This window comes from Chlorocebus sabaeus, chromosome 5 (assembly GCF_047675955.1).
Source record: "Chlorocebus sabaeus isolate Y175 chromosome 5, mChlSab1.0.hap1, whole genome shotgun sequence".
NCBI lineage: Eukaryota > Metazoa > Chordata > Mammalia > Primates > Cercopithecidae > Chlorocebus > Chlorocebus sabaeus.
Genome location: NC_132908.1, coordinates 39,618,442 through 39,633,320, shown reverse-complemented (window position 1 = coordinate 39,633,320; position 14,879 = coordinate 39,618,442).

Genomic DNA, 14,879 nt, shown 5'->3' with positions numbered 1-14,879 from the left:
TTCCTTTTTCACCATAGCCCTCTATGGGCTTTAAAATATCACTTTGCCAATTCCACAAGAACAGCCTTAGCGAAAGGCTTCTTGAAGGGAAAGATGTAACTCTGTGAGAGGAATTAACAGAGCACAGAGCAGTTTCTCAGAAAGCTTCTTTCCAGTTTTGAACGGAAGATATTTCCTTTTTCACCATAGCCCTCTATGGGCTTCCAAATATCTCTTTGCCAATTCCACAAGAACAGCCTAAGCGAAAGGCTTCTTGAAGGGAAAGATGTAACTCTGTGAGATGAATTAACAGAACACAGAGCAGTTTCTCAGAAAGCTTCTTTCCAGTTATGAACGGAAGATATTTCCTTTTTCACCATAGTCCTCTATGGGCTTCCAAATATCACTTTGCAATTCCACAAGAACAGCCTTAGCGAAAGGCTTCTTGAAGGGAAAGATGTAACTCTGTGAGATGAATTAACAGAACACAGAGCAGTTTCTCAGAAAGCTTCTTTCCAGTTTTGAACGGAAGATATTTCCTTTTTCACCATAGCCCTCTATGGGCTTCCAAATATCTCTTTGCCAATTCCACAAGAACAGCCTAAGCGAAAGTCTTCTTGAAGGGAAAGATGTAACTCTGTGAGATGAATTATCAGAACACAGAGCAGTTTCTCAGAAAGCTTCTTTCAGGTTTTGAACGGAAGATATTTCCTTTTTCACCAAAGCCCTCTATGGGCTTCCAAATATCCCTTTTCCAATTCCACAAGAACAGCCTTAGCGAAAGGCTTCTTGAAGGGAAAGATGTAACTCCCTGAGATGAATTAACAGAACACAGAGCAGTTTCTCAGAAAGCTTCTTTCCAGTTATGAACGGAAGATTTTTCCTTTTTCACCATAGCCCTCTATAGGCTTCCAAATATCACTTTGCCAATTCCACAAGAACAGCCTTAGCGAAAGGCTTCTTGAAGGTAAAGATGTAACTCTGTGAGATGAATTAACAGAACACAGAGCAGTTTCTCCGAAAGCTTCTTTCCAGTTTTGAACGGAAGATATTTCCTTTTTCACCATAGCCCTCTAGGGGCTTCCAAATATTCCTTTGCCTATTCCACAAGAACAGCCTTAGCGAAAGGCTTCTTGAAGGGAAAGATGTAACTCTGTGAGATGAATTAACAGAACACAGAGCAGTTTCTCAGAAAGCTTCTTTCCAGTTTTGAACGGAAGATATTTCCTTTTTCACCGTAGCCCTCTATGGGGTTACAAATATCCCTTTGCCAATTCCACAAGAAGAGCCTTAGCGAAAGGATTCTTGAAGGGAAAGATGTAACTCTGTGAGATGAATTAACAGAACACAGAGCAGTTTCTCAGAAAGGTTCTTTCCAGTTTTGAACGGAAGATATTTCCTTTTTCACCATAGACCTCTATGGATTTCCAAGCGTCCCTTTGCCAATTCCACAAGAACAGCCTTAGCGACAGGCTTCATGAAGGGAAAGATGTAACTCGGTGAGATGAATTAACCGAACACAGAGCAGTTTCTCAGAAAGCTTCTTTCCAGTTTTGAACGGAAGATATTTCCTTTTTCACCATCGCCCTCTATGGGCTTCCAAATATCTCTTTGCCAAATCCACAAGAACAGCCTAAGCGAAAGGCTTCTTGAACGGAAAGAGGTAACTCTGTGAGATGAATTATCAGAACACAGAGCAGTTTCTCAGAAATCTTCTTTCCAGTTTTGAACGGAAGATATTTCCTTTTTCACCATCGCTCTCTATGGGCTTCCAAATATCACTTTGCCAATTCCACAAGAACAGCCTTAGCGAAAGGCTTCTTGAAGGGAAAGATGTAACTCTGTGAGATGAATTAACAGAACACAGAGCAGTTTCTCAGAAAGCTTCCTTCCAGTTATGAACGGAAGATATTTCCTTTTTCACCATAGCCCTCTATGGGCTTCCAAATATCAATTTGCCAATTCCACAAGAACAGCCTTAGCGAAAGGCTCCTTGAAGGGAAAGATGTAACTCTGTGAGATGAATTAACAGAACACAGAGCAGTTTCTCAGAAAGCTTCTTTCCAGTTATGAACGGAAGATATTTCCTTTTTCACCATAGCCCTCTATGGGCTTCCAAATATCCCTTTGCCAATTCCACAAGAACAGCCTTAGCGAAAGGCTTCTTGAAGGGAAGATGTAACTCTGTGAGATGAATTAACAGAACACAGAGCAGTTTCTCAGAAAGCTTCTTTCCAGTTTTCAAGGGAAGATATTTCCTTTATCACCATAGCTCTCTATGGTCTTCCAAACATCCCTTTGCCAATTCCACAAGAACAGCCTTAGCGAAAGGCTTCTTGAAGGCAAAGATGTAACTCTGTGAGATGAATTAACAGAACACAGAGCAGTTTCTAAGAAAGCTTCTTTCCAGTTTTGAACGGAAGATGTTTCCTTTTTCACCATACCCCTCTATTGGCTTCCAAATATCTCTTTGCCAATTCCACAAGAACAGCCTAAGCGTAAGGGTTCTTGAAGGGAAAGATGTTACTCTGTGAGATGAATTATCAGAACACAGAGCAGTTTCTCAGAAAGCTTCTTTCCAGTTTTGAACGGAAGATATTTCCTTTTTCACCATCGCCCTCTATGGGCTTCCAAATATCCCTTTGCCAATTCCACAAGAACAGCCTTAGCGAAAGGCTTCTTGAAGGGAAAGATGTAACTCTGTGAGAGGAATTAACAGAACACAGAGTAGTTTCTCAGAAAGCTTCTTTCCAGTTTTGAACGGAAGATATTTCCTTTTTCACCATAGCCCTCTATGGGCTTCCAAAAATCCCCTTGCCTATTCCACAAGAACAGCCTTAGCGAAAGGCTTCTTGAAGGGAAAGATGTAACTCTGTGAGATGAATTAACCGAACACAGAGCAGTTTCTCCGAAAGCTTTTTTCCAGTTTTGAACGGAAGATATTTCCTTTTTGACCATAGCCCTCTATGGGGTTACAAATATCCCTTTGCCAATTCCACAAGAACAGCCTTAGCGAAAGGCTTCTTGAAGGGAAAGATGTAACTCGGTGAGATGAACTAACAGAACACAGAGCAGTTTCTCAGAATGCTTCTTTCCGGTTTTGAACGCAAGATATTTCCTTTTTCACCATAGCCCTCTATGGACATCCAAGTATCCCTTTGCTAATTCCACAAGAACAGCCTTAGCGACAAGCTTCTTGAGGGGAAAGATGTAACTCTGTGAGATGAATTAACAGAACACAGAGCAGTTTCTCAGAAAGCTTCTTTCTAGTTTTGAACGGAACATATTTCCTTTTTCACCAGAGCCCTCTATGGACTTCCAAACATCCCTTTGCCAATTCCACAAGAACAGCCTTAGCGAAAGGCTTCTTGAAGGGAAAGATGTAACTCTGTGAGATGAATTAACAGAACACAGAGCAGTTTCTAAGAAAGCTTCTTTCCAGTTTTGAACGGAAGGTATTTCCTTTTTCACCATAGCCCTCTATGGGCTTCCAAATATCTCTTTGCCAATTCCACAAGAACAGCCTAAGCGAAAGGGTTCTTGAAGGGAAAGATGTAACTCTGTGAGATGAATTATCAGAACACAGAGCAGTTTCTCAGAAAGCTTCTTTCCAGTTTTGAACGGAAGATATTTCCTTTTTCACCATCGCCCTCTATGGGCTTCCAAATATCCCTTTGCCAATTCCACAAGAACAGCCTTAGCGAAAGGCTTCTTGAAGGGAAAGATGTAACTCTGTGAGAGGAATTAACAGAACACAGAGGAGTTTCTCAGAAAGCTTCTTTCCAGTTTTGAACGGAAGATATTTCCTTTTTCACCATAGCCCTCTATGGGCTTCCAAATATCCCCTTGCCTATTCCACAAGAACAGCCTTAGCGAAAGGCTTCTTGAAGGGAAAGATGTAACTCTGTGAGATGAATTAACCGAACACAGAGCAGTTTCTCAGAAAGCTTCTTTCCAGTTTTGAACGGAAGATATTTCCTTTTTCACCATAGCCCTCTATGGGCTTCCAAATATCCCTTCCCCTATTCCACAAGAACAGCCTTAGCGAAACTCTTCCTGAAGGGAAAGATGTAACTCTGTGAGATGAACTAACAGAACGCTGAACAGTTTCTCAGAAAGCTTCTTTCCAGTTTTGAACGGAAGATATTTCCTTTTTCACCTTAGCCCTCTATGGGGTTCCAAATATCCCTTTACCAATTCCACAAGAACAGCCTTAGCGAAAGGCTTCTTGAAGGGAAAGTTGTAACTCTGTGAGATGAATTAACAGAACACAGAGCAGTTTCTCAGAATGCTTCTTTCCAGTTTTGAACGGAAGATATTTCCTTTTTCACCATAGCCCTATATGGACTTCCAAGTATCCCTTTGCCAATTCCACAAGAACAGCCTTAGCGGAAGGCTTCTTCAAGGGAAAGATGTAACTCTGTGAGATGAATTAACAGAACACAGAGCAGTTTCTCAGAAAGCTTCTTTCCAGTTTTGAACGGAAGATGTTTCCTTTTTCACCATACCCCTCTATTGGCTTCCAAATATCTCTTTGCCAATTCCACAAGAACAGCCTAAGCGTAAGGGTTCTTGAAGGGAAAGATGTTACTCTGTGAGATGAATTATCAGAACACAGAGCAGTTTCTCAGAAAGCTTCTTTCCAGTTTTGAACGGAAGATATTTCCTTTTTCACCATCGCCCTCTATGGGCTTCCAAATATCCCTTTGCCAATTCCACAAGAACAGCCTTAGCGAAAGGCTTCTTGAAGGGAAAGATGTAACTCTGTGAGAGGAATTAACAGAACACAGAGTAGTTTCTCAGAAAGCTTCTTTCCAGTTTTGAACGGAAGATATTTCCTTTTTCACCATAGCCCTCTATGGGCTTCCAAAAATCCCCTTGCCTATTCCACAAGAACAGCCTTAGCGAAAGGCTTCTTGAAGGGAAAGATGTAACTCTGTGAGATGAATTAACCGAACACAGAGCAGTTTCTCCGAAAGCTTTTTTCCAGTTTTGAACGGAAGATATTTCCTTTTTGACCATAGCCCTCTATGGGGTTACAAATATCCCTTTGCCAATTCCACAAGAACAGCCTTAGCGAAAGGCTTCTTGAAGGGAAAGATGTAACTCGGTGAGATGAACTAACAGAACACAGAGCAGTTTCTCAGAATGCTTCTTTCCGGTTTTGAACGCAAGATATTTCCTTTTTCACCATAGCCCTCTATGGACATCCAAGTATCCCTTTGCTAATTCCACAAGAACAGCCTTAGCGACAAGCTTCTTGAGGGGAAAGATGTAACTCTGTGAGATGAATTAACAGAACACAGAGCAGTTTCTCAGAAAGCTTCTTTCTAGTTTTGAACGGAACATATTTCCTTTTTCACCAGAGCCCTCTATGGACTTCCAAACATCCCTTTGCCAATTCCACAAGAACAGCCTTAGCGAAAGGCTTCTTGAAGGGAAAGATGTAACTCTGTGAGATGAATTAACAGAACACAGAGCAGTTTCTAAGAAAGCTTCTTTCCAGTTTTGAACGGAAGGTATTTCCTTTTTCACCATAGCCCTCTATGGGCTTCCAAATATCTCTTTGCCAATTCCACAAGAACAGCCTAAGCGAAAGGGTTCTTGAAGGGAAAGATGTAACTCTGTGAGATGAATTATCAGAACACAGAGCAGTTTCTCAGAAAGCTTCTTTCCAGTTTTGAACGGAAGATATTTCCTTTTTCACCATCGCCCTCTATGGGCTTCCAAATATCCCTTTGCCAATTCCACAAGAACAGCCTTAGCGAAAGGCTTCTTGAAGGGAAAGATGTAACTCTGTGAGAGGAATTAACAGAACACAGAGGAGTTTCTCAGAAAGCTTCTTTCCAGTTTTGAACGGAAGATATTTCCTTTTTCACCATAGCCCTCTATGGGCTTCCAAATATCCCCTTGCCTATTCCACAAGAACAGCCTTAGCGAAAGGCTTCTTGAAGGGAAAGATGTAACTCTGTGAGATGAATTAACCGAACACAGAGCAGTTTCTCAGAAAGCTTCTTTCCAGTTTTGAACGGAAGATATTTCCTTTTTCACCATAGCCCTCTATGGGCTTCCAAATATCCCTTCCCCTATTCCACAAGAACAGCCTTAGCGAAACTCTTCCTGAAGGGAAAGATGTAACTCTGTGAGATGAACTAACAGAACGCTGAACAGTTTCTCAGAAAGCTTCTTTCCAGTTTTGAACGGAAGATATTTCCTTTTTCACCTTAGCCCTCTATGGGGTTCCAAATATCCCTTTACCAATTCCACAAGAACAGCCTTAGCGAAAGGCTTCTTGAAGGGAAAGTTGTAACTCTGTGAGATGAATTAACAGAACACAGAGCAGTTTCTCAGAATGCTTCTTTCCAGTTTTGAACGGAAGATATTTCCTTTTTCACCATAGCCCTATATGGACTTCCAAGTATCCCTTTGCCAATTCCACAAGAACAGCCTTAGCGGAAGGCTTCTTGAAGGGAAAGATGTAACTCTGTGAGATGAATTAACAGAACACAGAGCAGTTTCTCAGAAAGCTTCTTTCCAGTTTTGAACGGAAGATATTTCCTTTTTCACGGTAGCCCTCTATGGGGTTACAAATATCCCTTTGCCAATTACACAAGAACAGCCTTAGCGAAAGGCTTCTTGAAGGGAGAGATGTATCTCTGTGAGATGAATTAACAGAACACAGAGCAGTTTCTCAGAATGCTTCTTTCCAGTTTTGAACGGAAGATATTTCCTTTTTCACCACAGCCCTCTAAGGACTTCCAAGTATCCCTTTGCTAATTCCACAAGAACAGCCTTAGCGACAGGCTTCTTGAGGGGAAAGATGTAACTCTGTGAGATGAATTAACAGAACACAGAGCAGTTTCTCAGAAAGCTTCTTTCCAGTTTTGAACGGAAGATATTTCCTTTTTCACCGTAGCCCTCTATGGGCTTCCAAATATCACTTTGCCAATTCAACAAGAACAGCCTTAGCGAAAGGCTTCTTGAAGGGAAAGATGTAACACTGTGAGATGAATTAACAGAACACAGAGCAGTTTCTCAGAAAGCTTCTTTCCAGTTTTGAACGGAAGATATTTCCTTTTTCACCGTAGCCCTCTATGGGGTTCCAAATATCCCTTTGCCAATTCCACAAGAACAGCCTTAGCGGAAGGCTTCTTGAAGGGAAAGATGTAACTCTGTGAGATGAATTAACAGAACACAGAGCAGTTTCTCCGAAAGCTTCTTTCCAGTTCTGAACGGAAGATATTTCCTTTTTCACCATAGCCCCCTGTGGGCTTCCAAATATCCCTTTGACAATTCCACAAAACAGCCTTAGCGAAAGGCTCCTTGAAGGGAAAGATGTAACTCTGTGAGTTGAATTAACAGAACACAGAGCAGTTTCTCAGAAAGCTTCTTTCCAGTTTTGAACGGAAGATATTTCCTTTTTGACCATAGCCCTCTATGGGGTACAAATATCCCTTTGCCAATTCCACAAGAACAGCCTTAGCGAAAGGCTTCTTGAAGGGAAAGATGTAACTCGGTGAGATGAATTAACAGAACACAGAGCAGTTTCTCAGAATGCTTCTTTCCAGTTTTGAACGGAAGATATTTCCTTTTTCACCATAGCCCTCTATGGACTTCCAAGTATCCCTTTGCTAATTCCACAAGAACAGCCTTAGCGAAAGGCTTCTTGAGGGGAAAGATGTAACTCTATGAGATGAATTAACAGAACACAGAGCAGTTTCTCAGAAAGCTTCTTTCCACTTTTGAACGGAAGATATTTCCTTTTTCACCGTAGTACTCAATGGGTTTAGAAATATCCCTTTCCCAATTCCACAAGAACAGCCTTAGCGAAAGGCTTCTTGAAGGGAAAGATGTAACTCGATGAGATGAATTAACAGAACACAGAGCAGTTTCTCAGAAAGCTTCTTTCCAGTTTTGAACGGAAGATATTTCCTTTTTCACCATTGCCCCCTAAGGGCTTCCAAATATCCCTTTGCCAATTCCACAAGAACAGCCTTAGCGAAAGGCTTCTTGAAGGGAATGATGTAACTCTGTGAGATGAATTAAGAGAACATAGAGCACTTTCTCAGAAAGCTTCTTTCCAGTTTTGAACGGAAGATATTTCCTTTTTCACCATAGCCCTCTATGGGCTTCCAAATATCCCTTTGGGAATTTCCCAAGAACAGCCTTAGCGAAAGGCTTCTTGAAGGGAAAGATGTAACTCTGTGAGATGAATTAAGAGAACGCAGAGCAGTTTCTCAGAAAGCTTCTTTCTAGTTTTGAACGGAAGATATTTCCTTTTTCACCAGAGCCCTCTATGGACTTCCAAACATCCCTTTGCCAATTCCACAAGAACAGCCTTAGCGAAAGGCTTCTTGAAGGGAAAGATGTAACTCTGTGAGATGAATTAACAGAACACAGAGCAGTTTCTAAGAAAGCTTCTTTCCAGTTTTGAACGGAAGGTATTTCCTTTTTCACCATAGCCCTCTATGGGCTTCCAAATATCTCTTTGCCAATTCCACAAGAACAGTCTAAGCGAAAGGGTTTTTGAAGGGAAAGATGTAACTCTGTGAGATGAATTATCAGAACACAGAGCAGTTTTTCAGAAAGCTTCTTTCCAGTTTTGAACGGAAGATATTTCCTTTTTCACCATCGCCCTCTATGGGCTTCCAAATATCCCTTTGCCAATTCCCCAAGAACAGCCTTAGCGAAAGGCTTCTTGAAGGGAAAGATGTAACTCTGTGAGAGGAATTAAAAGAATACAGAGGAGTTTCTCAGAAAGCTTCTTTCCAGTTTTGAACGGAAGATATTTCCTTTTTCACCATAGCCCTCTATGGGCTTCCAAATATCCCTTTGCCTATTCCTCAAGAACAGCCTTAACGAAAGGCTTCTTGAAGGGAAAGATGTAACTCTGTGAGATGAATTAACAGAACACAGAGCAGTTTCTCAGAAAGCTTCTTTCCAGTTTTGAACGGAAGATATTTCCTCTTTCACCGTAGCCCTCTATGGGGTTACAAATATCCCTTTGCCAATTCCACAAGAACAGCATTAGCTAAAGGCTTCTTGAAGGGAAAGATGTAACTCTGTGAGATGAATTAACAGAACACAGAGCAGTTTCTCAGAATGCTTCTTTCCAGTTTTGAACGGAAGATATTTCCTTTTTCACCATAGCCCTCTATGGACTTCCAAGTAACCCTTTGCTAATTCCACAAGAACAGCCTTAGCGACAGGCTTCCTGAAGGGAAAGATGTAACTCTGTGAGAGGATTTAACAGAGCACAGAGCAGTTTCTCAGAAAGCTTCTTTCCAGTTTTGAACGGAAGATATTTCCTTTTTCACCATAGCCCTCTATGGGCTTCCAAATATCCCTTTGCCTATTCCACAAAAACAGCCTTAGCGAAAGGCTTCCTGAAGGGAAAGATGTAACTCTGTGAGATGAACTAACAGAACGTAGAACAGTTTCTCAGAAAGCTTCTTTCCAGTTTTGAACGGAAGATATTTCCTTTTTCACCTTAGCCCTCTATGGTGTTACAAATATCCCTTTGCCAATTCCACAAGAACAGCCTTAGCGAAAGGCTTCTTGAAGGGAGAGATGTAACTCTGTGAGATGAATTAACAGAACACAGAGCAGTTTCTCAGAATGCTTCTTTCCAGTTTTGAACGGAAGATATTTCCTTTTTCACCACAGTCCTCTAAGGACTTCCAAGTATCCCTTTGCTAATTCCACAAGAACAGCCTTAGCGACAGGCTTCTTGAGGGGAAAGATGTAACTCTGTGAGATGAATTAACAGAACCCAGAGCAGTTTCTCAGAAAGCTTCTTTCCAGTTTTGAACGGAAGATATTTCCTTTTTCACCGTAGCCCTCTATGGGCTTCCAAATATCCCTTTGCCAATTCCACAAGAACAGCCTTAGCGAAAGGCTTCTTGAAGGGAAGATGTAACTCTGTGAGATGAATTAACAGAACACAGAGCAGTTTCTCAGAAAGCTTCTTTCCAGTTTTCAAGGGAAGATATTTCCTTTATCACCATAGCTCTCTATGGTCTTCCAAACATCCCTTTGCCAATTCCACAAGAACAGCCTTAGCGAAAGGCTTCTTGAAGGCAAAGATGTAACTCTGTGAGATGAATTAACAGAACACAGAGCAGTTTCTAAGAAAGCTTCTTTCCAGTTTTGAACGGAAGATGTTTCCTTTTTCACCATACCCCTCTATTGGCTTCCAAATACCTCTTTGCCAATTCCACAAGAACAGCCTAAGCGTAAGGGTTCTTGAAGGGAAAGATGTTACTCTGTGAGATGAATTATCAGAACACAGAGCAGTTTCTCAGAAAGCTTCTTTCCAGTTTTGAACGGAAGATATTTCCTTTTTCACCATCGCCCTCTATGGGCTTCCAAATATCCCTTTGCCAATTCCACAAGAACAGCCTTAGCGAAAGGCTTCTTGAAGGGAAAGATGTAACTCTGTGAGAGGAATTAACAGAACACAGAGTAGTTTCTCAGAAAGCTTCTTTCCAGTTTTGAACGGAAGATATTTCCTTTTTCACCATAGCCCTCTATGGGCTTCCAAAAATCCCCTTGCCTATTCCACAAGAACAGCCTTAGCGAAAGGCTTCTTGAAGGGAAAGATGTAACTCTGTGAGATGAATTAACCGAACACAGAGCAGTTTCTCAGAAAGCTTTTTTCCAGTTTTGAACGGAAGATATTTCCTTTTTGACCATAGCCCTCTATGGGGTTACAAATATCCCTTTGCCAATTCCACAAGAACAGCCTTAGCGAAAGGCTTCTTGAAGGGAAAGATGTAACTCGGTGAGATGAACTAACAGAACACAGAGCAGTTTCTCAGAATGCTTCTTTCCAGTTTTGAACGCAAGATATTTCCTTTTTCACCATAGCCCTCTATGGACATCCAAGTATCCCTTTGCTAATTCCACAAGAACAGCCTTAGCGACAAGCTTCTTGAGGGGAAAGATGTAACTCTGTGAGATGAATTAACAGAACACAGAGCAGTTTCTCAGAAAGCTTCTTTCTAGTTTTGAACGGAACATATTTCCTTTTTCACCAGAGCCCTCTATGGACTTCCAAACATCCCTTTGCCAATTCCACAAGAACAGCCTTAGCGAAAGGCTTCTTGAAGGGAAAGATGTAACTCTGTGAGATGAATTAACAGAACACAGAGCAGTTTCTAAGAAAGCTTCTTTCCAGTTTTGAACGGAAGGTATTTCCTTTTTCACCATAGCCCTCTATGGGCTTCCAAATATCTCTTTGCCAATTCCACAAGAACAGCCTAAGCGAAAGGGTTCTTGAAGGGAAAGATGTAACTCTGTGAGATGAATTATCAGAACACAGAGCAGTTTCTCAGAAAGCTTCTTTCCAGTTTTGAACGGAAGATATTTCCTTTTTCACCATAGCCCTCTATGGGCTTCCAAATATCCCTTTGCCAATTCCACAAGAACAGCCTTAGCGAAAGGCTTCTTGAAGGGAAAGATGTAACTCTGTGAGAGGAATTAACAGAACACAGAGGAGTTTCTCAGAAAGCTTCTTTCCAGTTTTGAACGGAAGATATTTCCTTTTTCACCATAGCCCTCTATGGGCTTCCAAATATCCCCTTGCCTATTCCACAAGAACAGCCTTAGCGAAAGGCTTCTTGAAGGGAAAGATGTAACTCTGTGAGATGAATTAACCGAACACAGAGCAGTTTCTCAGAAAGCTTCTTTCCAGTTTTGAACGGAAGATATTTCCTTTTTCACCATAGCCCTCTATGGGCTTCCAAATATCCCTTCCCCTATTCCACAAGAACAGCCTTAGCGAAACTCTTCCTGAAGGGAAAGATGTAACTCTGTGAGATGAACTAACAGAACGCTGAACAGTTTCTCAGAAAGCTTCTTTCCAGTTTTGAACGGAAGATATTTCCTTTTTCACCTTAGCCCTCTATGGGGTTCCAAATATCCCTTTACCAATTCCACAAGAACAGCCTTAGCGAAAGGCTTCTTGAAGGGAAAGTTGTAACTCTGTGAGATGAATTAACAGAACACAGAGCAGTTTCTCAGAAAGCTTCTTTCCAGTTTTGAACGGAAGATATTTCCTTTTTCACCATAGCCCTATATGGACTTCCAAGTATCCCTTTGCCAATTCCACAAGAACAGCCTTAGCGGAAGGCTTCTTGAAGGGAAAGATGTAACTCTGTGAGATGAATTAACAGAACACAGAGCAGTTTCTCAGAAAGCTTCTTTCCAGTTTTGAACGGAAGATATTTCCTTTTTCACGGTAGCCCTCTATGGGGTTACAAATATCCCTTTGCCAATTACACAAGAACAGCCTTAGCGAAAGGCTTCTTGAAGGGAGAGATGTAACTCTGTGAGATGAATTAACAGAACACAGAGCAGTTTCTCAGAATGCTTCTTTCCAGTTTTGAACGGAAGATATTTCCTTTTTCACCACAGCCCTCTAAGGACTTCCAAGTATCCCTTTGCTAATTCCACAAGAACAGCCTTAGCGACAGGCTTCTTGAGGGGAAAGATGTAACTCTGTGAGATGAATTAACAGAACACAGAGCAGTTTCTCAGAAAGCTTCTTTCCAGTTTTGAACGGAAGATATTTCCTTTTTCACCGTAGCCCTCTATGGGCTTCCAAATATCACTTTGCCAATTCAACAAGAACAGCCTTAGCGAAAGGCTTCTTGAAGGGAAAGATGTAACACTGTGAGATGAATTAACAGAACACAGAGCAGTTTCTCAGAAAGCTTCTTTCCAGTTTTGAACGGAAGATATTTCCTTTTTCACCGTAGCCCTCTATGGGGTTCCAAATATCCCTTTGCCAATTCCACAAGAACAGCCTTAGCGGAAGGCTTCTTGAAGGGAAAGATGTAACTCTGTGAGATGAATTAACAGAACACAGAGCAGTTTCTCCGAAAGCTTCTTTCCAGTTCTGAACGGAAGATATTTCCTTTTTCACCATAGCCCCCTGTGGGCTTCCAAATATCCCTTTGACAATTCCACAAAACAGCCTTAGCGAAAGGCTTCTTGAAGGGAAAGATGTAACTCTGTGAGTTGAATTAACAGAACACAGAGCAGTTTCTCAGAAAGCTTCTTTCCAGTTTTGAACGGAAGATATTTCCTTTTTGACCATAGCCCTCTATGGGGTACAAATATCCCTTTGCCAATTCCACAAGAACAGCCTTAGCGAAAGGCTTCTTGAAGGGAAAGATGTAACTCGGTGAGATGAATTAACAGAACACAGAGCAGTTTCTCAGAATGCTTCTTTCCAGTTTTGAACGGAAGATATTTCCTTTTTCACCATAGCCCTCTATGGACTTCCAAGTATCCCTTTGCTAATTCCACAAGAACAGCCTTAGCGAAAGGCTTCTTGAGGGGAAAGATGTAACTCTATGAGATGAATTAACAGAACACAGAGCAGTTTCTCAGAAAGCTTCTTTCCACTTTTGAACGGAAGATATTTCCTTTTTCACCGTAGTACTCAATGGGTTTAGAAATATCCCTTTCCCAATTCCACAAGAACAGCCTTAGCGAAAGGCTTCTTGAAGGGAAAGATGTAACTCGGTGAGATGAATTAACAGAACACAGAGCAGTTTCTCAGAAAGCTTCTTTCCAGTTTTGAACGGAAGATATTTCCTTTTTCACCATTGCCCCCTAAGGGCTTCCAAATATCCCTTTGCCAATTCCACAAGAACAGCCTTAGCGAAAGGCTTCTTGAAGGGAATGATGTAACTCTGTGAGATGAATTAAGAGAACATAGAGCACTTTCTCAGAAAGCTTCTTTCCAGTTTTGAACGGAAGATATTTCCTTTTTCACCATAGCCCTCTATGGGCTTCCAAATATCCCTTTGGGAATTTCCCAAGAACAGCCTTAGCGAAAGGCTTCTTGAAGGGAAAGATGTAACTCTGTGAGATGAATTAAGAGAACACAGAGCAGTTTCTCAGAAAGCTTCTTTCTAGTTTTGAACGGAAGATATTTCCTTTTTCACCAGAGCCCTCTATGGACTTCCAAACATCCCTTTGCCAATTCCACAAGAACAGCCTTAGCGAAAGGCTTCTTGAAGGGAAAGATGTAACTCTGTGAGATGAATTAACAGAACACAGAGCAGTTTCTAAGAAAGCTTCTTTCCAGTTTTGAACGGAAGGTATTTCCTTTTTCACCATAGCCCTCTATGGGCTTCCAAATATCTCTTTGCCAATTCCACAAGAACAGTCTAAGCGAAAGGGTTCTTGAAGGGAAAGATGTAACTCTGTGAGATGAATTATCAGAACACAGAGCAGTTTTTCAGAAAGCTTCTTTCCAGTTTTGAACGGAAGATATTTCCTTTTTCACCATCGCCCTCTATGGGCATCCAAATATCCCTTTGCCAATTCCCCAAGAACAGCCTTAGCGAAAGGCTTCTTGAAGGGAAAGATGTAACTCTGTGAGAGGAATTAACAGAATACAGAGGAGTTTCTCAGAAAGCTTCTTTCCAGTTTTGAACGGAAGATATTTCCTTTTTCACCATAGCCCTCTATGGGCTTCCAAATATCCCTTTGCCTATTCCTCAAGAACAGCCTTAACGAAAGGCTTCTTGAAGGGAAAGATGTAACTCTGTGAGATGAATTAACAGAACACAGAGCAGTTTCTCAGAAAGCTTCTTTCCAGTTTTGAACGGAAGATATTTCCTCTTTCACCGTAGCCCTCTATGGGGTTACAAATATCCCTTTGCCAATTCCACAAGAACAGCCTTAGCGAAAGGCTTCTTGAAGGGAAAGATGTAACTCTGTGAGATGAATTAACAGAACACAGAGCAGTTTCTCAGAATGCTTCTTTCCAGTTTTGAACGGAAGATATTTCCTTTTTCACCATAGCCCTCTATGGACTTCCAAGTAACCCTTTGCTAATTCCACAAGAACAGCCTTAGCGACAGGCTTCCTGAAGGGAAAGA